At 34.2% G+C, this 13,654-nt stretch overlaps 1 pseudogene; it reads left to right on the top strand.

The window, feature by feature from the left end:
- The first annotated feature begins 1,398 nt into the window (after window positions 1-1,398).
- The window catches only part of LOC139716951 (low-density lipoprotein receptor-related protein 2-like), a 116,840-nt pseudogene continuing 104,584 nt past the window's right edge, over window positions 1,399-13,654 (top strand).

Here is a 13,654-nt window from a genome sequence, read left to right as displayed (position 1 = left end):
TTTGTTGTGTTTGATTTTTTTTTTTCTGGAGATGATGCGTTTGCATGCATTACTATCCGAAAGCTAACATCTTTGATGCCTGGACAGACAGGGTTGTTCATGTCTCAAATATTAAAGGCATTTTTTAAACACAGGGTTCGCCACACATTCTAATAAACGAAAATGGGGGAAAAACTTGCTTTTTTTTTGGCAAAGCTCAAAAAACTCCCTTTCCCACCCACAGAGAAAAAAACAAACTGATGAGATCATTTCCAAGATAATTTTTTTTTCTTCTCAATCAACTTAATTTTTTTTATCATATAATTCCTTAATTCTCCCATATATCAGTTCTTGCAACCATGGCATATGGGCAAATTGTAGCTCTTCCAAAATGAATTTAATCTTTAAATTAGAAAAGAAAGTTATATACTCTTCTCGCATTTTAGCTGGATCACATTTCTTAGCTCATACTGGTTCTTTATTTCACGAGCTTAAAACAATAAAGATTTCTGATTTGAATATCATTCAAATATAGGTGTCATCATGTTAAAGTGTACTCGTGATCAACTGTCATCATCCTGTCACATGTTTAGGTTTAACACTTCTGTCCATTCGTACCCTACTTGAATATGTAGACATTTCCCTCTTTCGAATCCCAATCAATTATTGGTGACTCACAAAGTAATCTATCCGACATTCGGGGCCGGACATTATGGAATATTCTTCTGGACAGTATATAAAGTCTTGTTCAACTGTTTATTCGTTAAAAGCTACACTGAAGCGGTATATGATACAATAAATATGCTCCCCACTCATTAAATTAAGATAACTGAATTTGTAAGCTAACGATTGTTATTTTTTCAATCTGTATTTTCTCTTTATTCAACTGTACTAAGGGGGGGGGGAGGTTCATAAAGCTGTTCTTAGGCTAAACACAGCTTTAAAAATGACTGGTGATCAGATTGTGTGCTGAATTATCGAAATTCTGATAAGTATAGCATATCAGAACATGTTCCAGTTGTTCTTCAAATCGTTCGTAACTTTGAGAACAGCTTTATGAAACACCCCTGATAGTCCTTCCATGAAGTCCCATCCATCTCATGCTTGAAGGAAATCAAAACCCGAAGAGAAATGTGGATTGAGTGTATGAAAGCAGCAATATTAGAAGAAAACATCAGTGAAAGTTTCAGAAAATCGGACAATCGATGCAAAAGTTATTATTATTATTTTTTTTTTTAGGTTTTGGTGTTGGAACCGCGTGATGAGGAGACTTGAGTTTATGGCATCATTTCCTGTACATGGCGTTCTTATCATTATTTGACAGGTATCTCGACGTATCAGTGTGATGACGTCTGGGCGTGTATGACCATGGGTGCACAAAAATATTTGGCATCGATTCTGTTGATGCTTTTAGTCCAAATGAAGAACGGTAAGTGACGTGTTAATCATACTATAGTAGCGGCATATAAGATTTATTGCCATGACTATAATCGAAAGGTTATAATCTCTTTGCTGTTACATGTGAATTGGTCACTGACGTTTGTGTACTCGATGCTACCAACGACACATAGAATATCATTATTATTCTATATCACGTTTGAATTTTCGTTAGGCGACATCAGACAAAGATTACAAATATCCAGTACATGATAGTATAAAATAGGAGAGAACGATGATAAAGATCTTAATATACCATGATGCAAACATAAATAATACAATTTCTGTATCCAGTGGATGATGATGGTGGTCCCTAGACCGTGTATATATCTATTTTGAGTATAATATCAGTGCACTGTATTTTCTTTCAGCCTTGACAGAGCCGGATAGACTGTTCATAGTAGATCGCAGCAACGAAGAAATTTACACTACTACACTGAGCCAGCCCGGAGTTCGATTTACCGAGCTTGCCTTCTCGCCAGTCCCCATTCGCGGTATTGGCGACCCGGGCGTTATGACCTTTGACTCTGTAGATGAAATTGTGGTGTGGAACCAAATCGGGAAAACGCGCCTGTTCGCTGCTGGGGTCAGTGGGTCCCCAGCACGGTATATAATGACTCGCAACATATGTAAGTATAGTTGCATATCTTTATCTCTTTTGGATCAACGAATAAATCAGACACACACGAACACACACACACACACACATAGAATAAGATAGCTGATATATGTGTGTGTTTGTGTGTGTGAACTTGAACTTATTCTATTTCATTTTTAAAAATAACACAACATTTTGTACATAACGAATAATGAAGACAGACATGCAATACATAAACATAATGATAACTATAAACGAAACATGGAAACTTCAAAGGACCAGGGTTCTTGTCACAGGGTAGTTCCCGACAGAAAGAATTAGGCGAAGCGATATTGTTTTACATCAACAACATGAAACAGATGAAAAAATTACAGAAACAGACACAAAAGAATACATTTTGATGATGCAATTTGGTAAGACGGATTAATCATAAATTATTTTCCCTTACGGAGAAAACCGCTTTAAAAATGAGCGTGTATTCCACAATGAGAAATGTGATCATCTAGCAGAATTGATATCTTTAAAGGTTCTTCGCAAAGATAGTAGTAAACGTATTTATGATATATATTCAAAACATTCACTTTTAGGAATGATTAAGGCATTAAGGGCACTTTTAATGATAATTTGTGTATAGTGTCGACATGATATATATATATATATATATATATATATATATATATATATGTATATACGTATGTTATAGAGAGAGAGAGAGAGAGAGCGAAAAAGTGTGTGTGTGTGCGTGTGTGTGTGTGTGTGTGTGCGTGTGTGCGTGTGTGTGTGTTTGTGTGTAATGCATGTATTATCTTTAATAAAAGCTGGGAGCAGGACTAGATATGTATTCAATTGCTCGTCCCGAATGCAGAAAATAAGGGTATAAATTTCACCAGGAGAAATGTTTTGATCTCTTTCACAAACTTTTAAGCAAAAACCATTATATAACTGACAATTGGATGATTAAGACTGGCAATCAAGCTGTTCCCTATTGAATCTGTGAATTTGCAATTTAATATATATAGACAAAGAAAGGGAAAACTGACCAGAAACAAAATATAAATAGTGAAAACACTGAGCAAAGAACATTTTTCCCATTTTCTTTGCTCAAAGTTTTCACTCTGTTAATGTATACATTATACACATTATATGTATCGATATATATCATTGTATTTCATGTCATTTCTTTATTTGTCCAAGTTATATATATATATATACACACACACACACACACACACACACACACACATATATATATATATATATATATATATATATATATAAATTTGGTTTTGTCACAAATCCACTATGGAAACTTCAAAACAGCATAATACATTGAATTAAGGATTTACATTTTTGAATTGCATTACATAATATAACATCAAATAGATATTTGTTAATGAAAAGTTCAATCGAAACACACGCTATCATTGTTATATAGTGATCTTTGAGTAAAATCATACAAACGCCATACACACATAATTTGAATGTGCAAGACTTAGTTCTAGAGGGCCTGAAAATATGCATGTAAGGTCATCTGTGAAAACGTAGGGTTTTTAATAGCCCCTGTTGCCTATTTCAATAAAAGTTTGGCATTCATGGGATAATGTGTGCATGATGGGTATAGTATGATTCAAACCCCTTAACTTGGCAACCAGTCTCCCTAAAATGTAACAATATCATATTGAATTTCCTGGCATTTATTCTGTTGGATATGGAACACACATTCAATTCAATTCAATTCAATTCAATTCAATTCAATTTATTCATTTCATAATATTTAACATGTATTAAATTCCTTGTAAAAATGAATAAATTTCATAAAGTACATGTACTGCATTTTTTCTTTGTCAGGACATATTCTAATGACTTTCTCCAATGGTGCATCTTTGCATGGCGCATACAGAGTTGAATAACACAACCTGGTCCTCATATGTGTGTATATATATATATATACATATATGTATATCATATCGTTTTCATCGCAGCTTATGTTGCTTTGTTCTGCTGTGGGTTTTTTTTTCTGCAGAAAAAGAAGATTAAAATTGCATGCATGTCAAAGAAGTATAGACACATAAGCATAGAAATGTATGTTTCTGTACGTAACATCATAAACATGAGAGTATTTTGTTTGTTGTTTTATTATGTGTTTGTATATATATATATATATATATATATATATATATATATATACAAACACATAATATATGTATATATATATACATATATATATATATATATATATTAATATTCACAATTGTAAATATGTATTTAGATATGTGTGTGTGTGTGTATGTGTAAAAGTGTGCGCTTGTCTTACGTTTTACTTGATTTATCGTTTTTGCTCCAACATATCTCAGCGCCTTCTACAATGACGACAGATCTGTACGCCCGAAAGATCTATTGGATAGGTGTGTCGGCTTTGAGAGTAAATACTATGAACTTTGACGGATCGACAAGGACTAGGAAGTGGACGGTGAAAAGCATTTCTTATGGACTCCACGTGAATGGCTCCACAGGGTAAGTGACAAAATGACGCAATAATGAAAGCATAATAACAGTAAACTAATGATAAGCAACGTAAATGTGAAATAAATCATCGAGAACTAATGGCCTCCACTTTGATGGATATAGTGGGTTCTTTGCTTTTTTTTTTAAAAAGAAGAAGAAGAAGAATGAAACCCCAAGACAGTGCGCACTCATGCCAACAAACAGGGTTAATAAAAATGAAATTTAGTCATAAAGAAGTAAAAATTCAGGTCCCACAATTATGATTTTTAAAGCCTATGGTCCAAAATTCTCTTACAACTGACACTATAACAACGAATACTTTCGTTATATATTATAGGGAAGTCATTACAAACTGTAGTAATCTTCTTATCCACCAATGGCTACACCAATACTTTAAAATCAGTTTTACTTCTTTTTTTTCACGGATTGTCCAATTTTCCACATGCAAACTTCGCCTGTCTTCTACTACGATAGTGATGCATTCGCTCAGCTCTTTAATGATGTAGGGGGACAATATTACCTGAATAAAAATATATGGAACATGCCTCTCTTGATAGTCATTTGATTTCTCAAAAGAATCTAAAATTAAAAAAAAAAATGAATAGTTTACACGTCGATAGTGGAATAGCCTGCATGTTTAGGCAGAGTTATTACACATTGAAAAGAACAACATGTTTATGAGAGTAACAAAACAATTCTTTTTCGAAGAATCATACGTCATTATCATTGTATATTATTAAAAATGCGCTATCAGCCACCGAAAATACGTCTTAATCCAACTATAAAGAACACATGAAGTCAACCACTTCGATCTGCTAGTGAATATACATTTCATTTCTATAACGGCTGACGTTTGTGTTTGTGTCGACATAGTCATTAGTTGTTCATTTGTTTTCTCTTGATCTGTGTCTTTGGGTCTTGTTCTTGTTCTTAACGGACAGGTATGCGTGGTGGTCCGAAACTAACCGAATAATGAGGGGAATGCTGGAAGGTCAACGGAAGGAAGTCATTGTGGGAAATTCTGTCACGAATGTCACTACACTTTACTACGACAGAACAGGTGTGTACAAAATATAAAATCGGCATTACTAGTTTCGTCATTTTCCGGCAATATGATATACACACAGGTTTACTCATTACCATATTAGCACCCGATATATTTGTATAGTCTGTGCGAATTGCACTTTCAAATTCATCGTGACATCCCCCCCCCCCCACAAAAAGATCACCAACAAAACAACAACAACAACAACAACAACAACAACAACAACAACAACAACACTAACACAAACAAATGACGAGATAGTTCTTTCCACTTGTGAATGATCAATGGACTTTTAAGTTTAACCTTATTGGTTTTTAAGTCCATATTATGTATATGTTGATATACTCGCAGTTTTCGTACTCCATGCTTGTTCAATATTTTTCCTAATTTTTACAGTGAAAAGAATAGTGAGTTAGCATAGAGCACGTACACGTACTGGGATGCAATTAAATTTAAAAAAAAGTAAGATAAACGTCCAATAGCAACACCAATAAATTACAGAGGTAAATGTTGCCAAATTGGTTTGATTATTCATGTTAGCACTTCATGTTCAGTTTACATATATTTTAGATGGTTTTTATTCACCTATACATTTTACACCTCCCCTCACCCTTCCCGACTATTGGCTATAAAGGGTAGACTTTGTAGTGTATCTGACGGGGTTACAGTTCGTTATTCCGAAGTCTTCTTTTTATGCGAACGTGTTCATCTACCTGAAAATGACAAAAAGGGGTGTTTTTTCTGAAGATTCGTGAATCCGAAAGCAACATACGGTTCACAGTTTCAAGGGATCGTCAGTGTGCAACGTGATGACATATTCGGAATAGTGTACCTTCGTTACTACAGACCTTATTTCACTGAAAAAACTTTGATATAGAATATTACCTGAGAATGCGTTTCCCATCTTATTACAACAGATGATCGCTTATACTGGGTGAACTTGGGACCAGTCGGGGACAGCCTTGCGCCCCTCCTAGAGACGTGTTTATCAGACGGCACTGACCGGCGTGTCGTCCTTGACGACATGTCTGAATTCATGGTTAGACCGTCAAGCATTGTGGTACATGAGGGCGTCCTTTACTTCTTAGACCCGAGTCTCGGTGGATTGGGCGCGGTGAGCCTGACCGACAAGACTGATTACGCCCTCGTAACGGAGCTCAAGGGTGCCGGAGATACGACGTACCCACTCAGCAACGACATCAATGACTTGAAATTGTTTTCAACAGCTCCAGGTGTGTGTGTGTGTGTGTATGTATGTGTGTATCTGGGTATGAGTTCTTATCGCAACTTCGAAGTATAGGTTCACTATATTATATAGCCGATGATTACTGTGAAGTCGTATATATTTTCTTGCCCTCATGAACAAATATGACATGATTAATATAGCTACGGCTACGCTTTTATATCCTTTGCTGCATGTAGGATATAGCAATGTTGTTATACAGTATTGCAGTATTTACTTTAATTTTGTATTCAAATCAAGTTGCCAGTCACTATTCAAAAGCGGAGACTGTTCAGGCAACCAGTTACTGCATGCAACAGTTTAAATTAATGGAGTTTTTGCTATTGGAGTTGTGGATTTATGAAAAATCGAAAACATGTTAAAGCTATATCGTGACTGTGTTTCTTTTTAGTGGCATATTGCAGTTCGTCTCCCTGCCCCGCCGACTCAATCTGCATTGATGAAAAATACAATTACACCTGTCAGAAAAATGGTAAGATATGTACTACATATGATATTAACGAGTGAACGTCACGAGACCGACTCCCACAAGTCATACAGTCCACGAGTCACACAACTCACGAGTCTTACAGCCCACGAGTCATACAGCTCACGAGTCATACTTCCCATGAACAAGTCCCACGAGACCGACACTAGTTGATCTGTCGAACTCGAGCATGGGCTGTTTTTACCTAGTGTCGAAATCACGGGCTTTTGTCGAACTCGGATCTTGGGCTGTATTACTCATGGACCTGTTTTCAATTTTGAACTCGTGGGCTGTATTTTTTAGGAGTCGGTCTTGTGGGATGACCCCATATTAACTAATAGGCGATACTAAACTGTGTGTAACCAGAAGTGCCACAAGTGAAAAAACAAACAAACAAAAGGAACAAACTTGAAAAGCAATCGATAATTAAAATCAATAATCAAAAAAAAAATAATACCAACCCTGATCATATTGAATAGAAACACATAAGATGTGGATAAATATTGGTAGCATTTTTATAAAAATACGTTGTGACGTCTTCATGATAGCCACTCACGTGTAAACTACATGTATTCTGACCTAAGATTCAATAGTGGTTATTATGCAGCATAGCTAGGGGAATACCCATGTGACGTCATCAAGGAAAGATTTATGCAATGATCGTATGATATATAGGTGCACATTAGAACGTCGTCAACAATGTTGCTTGCGATGGTAAAAGAAAAGAATATAGTCAGTAATTATCTTGCTTTTATCATATTTTTTTTATTTGTTGTGTGTGATTATCTGTACTATTTCAGCAATAATGGCTGTTTTTTTCTAAAGGTTATGATCTCAATCTCATTTAACGATGCATTTGAGAAAAAGATAAATATCTATTCAGTTCAGTTCAAATTTATTTCATATTTCCATTTTCTCAATGATGAGATTACAAAATTATTGACAACAAAACAAGAATACAAAATATATACAATCATGTCTTTTGATTGTAGAAGAAAAAGAAAAAGAAAATATACTTGACACAAATGTACATGGTCATATCGTGTGAAAATGTCACTAGTAAGTATAAGAAATATGATGGGGCCTACATAAAAGCTTTAAAGCTTGTAAAACTGTAGGTTCCCGAGTTCATAGGCATGTAATTTTACACGGAGAACGGATATGTTTGTCTTGACCAACTAAAATTACTCTAGTACAAAAAATCGATGAGTAATAAACTAATGAACCACATAGATATCGCACAAACCAGACTGCATACAAATCTCGCAGTGTTTGAATAACAAAAATGCTATATTATTAAAAGATGTATCGGTACCATGAAATAACTTGAATAACTTGGTGCTGCGGACAAGGACAAAAGACTGGGAGCATAAAAAGGTTGCTAAAAGCTTGGTAGTGTGTATCCACTAAGTAATAACTGTTTTAATTTGCGTTTGAAGGTGAATAAAGATAAGGAAGAAGTGATATCTAGAGGGAGATCATTCCAATATCTGGGTCCAGTGAATATAATTTTCTTCTTTGCAAAAATAGTGCGAGTACGGGGAAGGTGATAAGCGTCACTCTGGCGAGTGGGATAACAGTGGATAGAGCGATTCCTTTTGAACATGTGGATAAAAACAGATGGTAATTTATAAATAAAAAAAATCTAAATATATTTGATCATTTTTGGCATATCTCTTTCTCCAGTCTATTCCTGGGGACTGAATATCGTTCCAAGAAGAATATAATTATATTACCCGCCGTCTTCACGTCTTGAACATTAACCTAGTTAATGAGAAATATGAGAGCAGCAATTCTATTGACCAAGTGCTTCGAGTACGACCTACGGAGTAACAAAAACAAAAACACCAATAGGGTTTTACATACACTTTTTCCCTGGCACAGACAGGGTTAACACGGATTCCAGAGTTGAATGGAGATATACTGAGCGCACAAAAACCCAAACAAACAAATAAATATATCAAAAAAAAAATCGTATTACATTTTGAATAATTGTGTCATGTTGCTGATTTTGAGTCATTGTGAATTAATGATGGTACGGTTAAACTGTCTATTCTTGTTCTTACTCTGCAAGATATTGAAGGTACGACAGCTATCATGCCCAGTCCAACTACGCAAACTACAACCGAGAATCCAGGATGTCATCCAGCAAAGAGAGGTTGTCTTACGACAGGTACAATCAATCGCAAATGCAACAAAGACGGAGAGAATTATAATACTAATCTTAACCATCACACTTAAAGTATATGCATTAATGTCAGTATAGATAAACAATTACCGGTAATGTATTTGCGGATGATGTAATTACAATATATTTTGTTAACAATGTGATACTCCCTTGAAACTCTGTTCAAGTAATGTGGTTCAATATTTTAACTGATACAATGGCATGGGGCTTTTGCTGTAGACCTATTTATTCATTCATTCATCCATTCCTTCATTCATTCCTTCATTCATTCATGTTTTATTTTCATTTCCGAACAATAATACAAACGTCAAAATGATGGTATATTCTTGTAACATAATGTATATGTCACATGATCAGTAGAAATACATCCTGTTTCATTAAGGACTTGTTTCATCTATTGATTGCTTTGACATTTCATTATTAAAAAAAATTTCCGCACTTTTCATGTCAAATGAGGGATAAGCAAGAACAAATCTGTACTGGTACAAACACTACTTTCTTCATTCATTTCTTAATATCTTAAAAATCAATATAAAATTACGTTTCACTATGTGAACCTTCATACAGGGTGATAAATAAACAGCTTTATATTAGAGCAATTACTGAACTCTATGCTTCTCTTCAAACATAGTTCTGCTATTCGAAAGTACGTTTCTTTGATCATTTCTTTTCTATTTTTTTTTTAAGTTACCAGTTCTGGACAAAGTACGCCAATTCAGCTCACTACAACTGAGTACCCATGTGATACAGAGGACGGAGGCTGCAACAGCGTAAACGGCTCTCCTGTTTTTGTATCTAAAGGCGAACCTGACCTGAGTAAGCATGGTACATTTATTACAATTTGTGTGATTGTATCACTAGATTTTTTTTCTTTCGTTACTACTTTTCGACGTAATATCAATTTTATAGTATGACATCTTAATCTAAAGTACCTCTGAGGAAAGTAATGTCCCACATTCAGATTATGAATTGTATTGTTATCAATATTATCATTATTGTTATTATTATTATTGTTATTATTATCATTATTATTACAAATAATTGTATAGTGTTATTATCATTATTATTATTATTATTATTATTTATTAGTAGTATTATCATTATTGTTATTGTTGTCAGTACTAGTAGTTAGTAGTGTGGTTATTAATAGTAATTGTAGTAGTAGTATTGGTAGTAATATGGGCTTAAACGATCGGGCTGCAGTTTTTCAAACTGATGTAATGCATTTGACTTTCAGTCACTGGTAGTTAACGATGTGTGTCTTACTTCTCAGTTTTATTGATATCATATGTTTTTTTCCTACTGTAAAACATTAAAGGTATGAGAAGAAACAGAATGTCCATTTCAACTGTGCAAAGTGCAACCAACAATCCATGTGATCCGGCAAGAGACGGCTGTATTACGCCAGGTGCGATCTATTGGATAGCAAAGAACGACTATACACATCTTTAACATGACACTTAGAATGAATTACACGTATCCATGATTTATGTATGAATATGTACACACAAACGCACAGACAGACAGACAGACAGACGCACACACACACACATACACACTCATACTCATGCAATGTACGGATGCAATGATACTACATTGTGTAAGTGCATTATACAGTATAGGAACAATTAAAATTGATGTTAATTGAACAACAACAACAACAACAACAACAACATCGATAGGAACAAATAATTGATAGTGGTAGTACTAATTTATTTATTATCGCTGACTTCATCAATTTCTTTTTAAAATGTATAAATGGATTATATGATCGCAACGAGAAAATTAAGAGAGATTGATATTGCATAAACCTCATTGATAAGACAGTTAATCATTTTTTTAAAATAAATCCTAACTTTTGATATTCGCAATTGGTAACATTGCTGGAGTGTATTTTTGTGTGTGTGTGTGTGAATGGCTATTCTCTTTTTTTTTTCTTTATGACATTATGAGTTCGGGATCAAAACCGCTAGTTCAGCTCACAGCAAGTAAAACCGAGTACCCATGTGATGCAGGGAATGGGGTATGCCATAGTGTTAAAATCTCTCCTAATTTTGCGTCTAACGGAGGACCCGAACCTAGTAAAAACGACACATCTACATGCTGCACACGTATTATCACAGAAGAATTGTTAAAGTACTTTTCTACTTAATATTGTTTTTCACAGTATCGCATCTTAATTCAAAGGAAGGTATAAGGAAATTATCATTTTCAAATTACTACGTTCATGCTTGCATGCAAAATGTGAATGCATAATGACTATCTATATGTATATAAATGTACCATACATTTATTATGTATATGATTAATAATTATTATTCTATAGGAATTGTGTAATGGATTTGTCTTCAGTCATTGGAAAATAATGACGATGTGACTAAAATATTCAGTTTTATAGTGATATCATTACTTGATTGTTTTTTTTTTCTGCTGTTAAACATTACAGGTACGAAAGCTAGTATGAGGCCAAGTTCAACTACTCAAACTGCGACCGAGTACCCGTGTGATCCGGCAAGAGACGGTTGTATTACGACAGGTACGATGAATAGGGAATAATGATTATTATAATGTAGATCTAAATCATTACAGCGTATGTGCAAACGTATTTCATCGATAGTATACTCGGGTATTGTGATTTATTATTTTGAGTGCTGCGAGCTCATAAAGATTTGTTAAAGCCCTTTTTATTTTGATTGCTTTAACAGTGTATCCTTCCAACTTTTTCTTCAGCCTTTGAAAAATTTATAACAGAAGTTCAGATTCATTCCATATTGCTGACTTCATCAATTTCTTTGACAAACATATATATATGGATTATAATTATATCGCAATGAGAAAATGGAGAGAGATTTGTTGCATTATACACCTCTGAGAAAAAACAGGGAATTAATTTTCATGAATCTTAATTGTTAAAATCCATAAATGGCAACGCTACATTAATGGCGATGTTGTTGTTTTTTTCTTTAAGACGTCACAACGTCGGGATCAACTCTGCCAATTCAGCTTCCAACAAGTAGAACCGAGTACCCATGTGATACTGGAAATGGGGGCTGCAATACTGTAAACGACTCTCCTACTGTAATGACCAACGGAGGACCTCAAGTGACCTCGAATCCTACAACATCTCAAAATGGTAACAGTAGACAACCATAACATTTTTTTTTACTACTTTTCTACTTGTATATAAATTTCTTTATATTTCAGCATTGAATTTAAACTGATCATTATGCTGGTTATGTATGTATTCATTGTATGTATACATAATTATGCGTATTTGACATACACAAGCGAAAACGCCTAATGTTATGCATGAATTCTGTGTAAAAGTCGGGCATACACGTCGGCCTATAATGTACTTCACTAACATGAAAGTGAAAAGACAGAAACAATATGATGTGTGTACATGCGTGTGAGAGAGTATATAAATATATGAAGACCTGAATATAAGAACGACCCGAGTCCAATTTTTGGCCAAATTCAGTTGTGATATTGTAGCTTATGCATGGACTCATCTTGTGTATAAATGATAAATAATAATTACCCCCGGAAGTGCTGGAAATGAATGAGTGAAATCTTCTATGAATGTAAGAATGAAGGACGTGGGTCATTTTAACATTCATATGATAGCGCCCTCTCTCATCCTTCTCTCATCTCATATAGCAGAATATCATGTATATGATTCAAAGAACGACCCAAGTCCATCACACAAAATGGCCTCTCCACAATTAATGTAAATGTTAATTGTCATAATAATATATGTTCTAATTTGTATATACAATGTTGCCTTCCCATCCCAGTTAAATAGAATATTATTGGGCAAGTAAAAAAGAGATGAAGTTTTTTTAAGTTTACTCGAAATGGTCTTGCATGGACTTGGGTCGTTCTTATACCTAATAATAATAATAAAGGACATTTATATTGCGCAGCTACTATAATGATATACTCTACTGCGCATTACAAAATGACATGCATACAGGAAATTCAAAGAGAAAATACATATATTCAGATACTCATAATATAAATAAATAAATATATATATATATATATATATATATATACATATATATATATATATAATATATATATATATATATATATATATATATATGTGTGTGTGTGTGTGTGTGTATTCGTGTATGTGTAAATAAAAAATATCAATTTTAACTATACATAAATGGTCTCCACACATAGAC

The sequence above is a fragment of the Diadema antillarum genome, unplaced genomic scaffold, assembly GCF_040938485.1.
Source record: "Diadema antillarum isolate AM-2024a unplaced genomic scaffold, OU_Dant_1.0 scf00000071, whole genome shotgun sequence".
Lineage (NCBI taxonomy): Eukaryota > Metazoa > Echinodermata > Echinoidea > Diadematoida > Diadematidae > Diadema > Diadema antillarum.
This window is presented reverse-complemented; position numbering and strand designations above follow the sequence as displayed.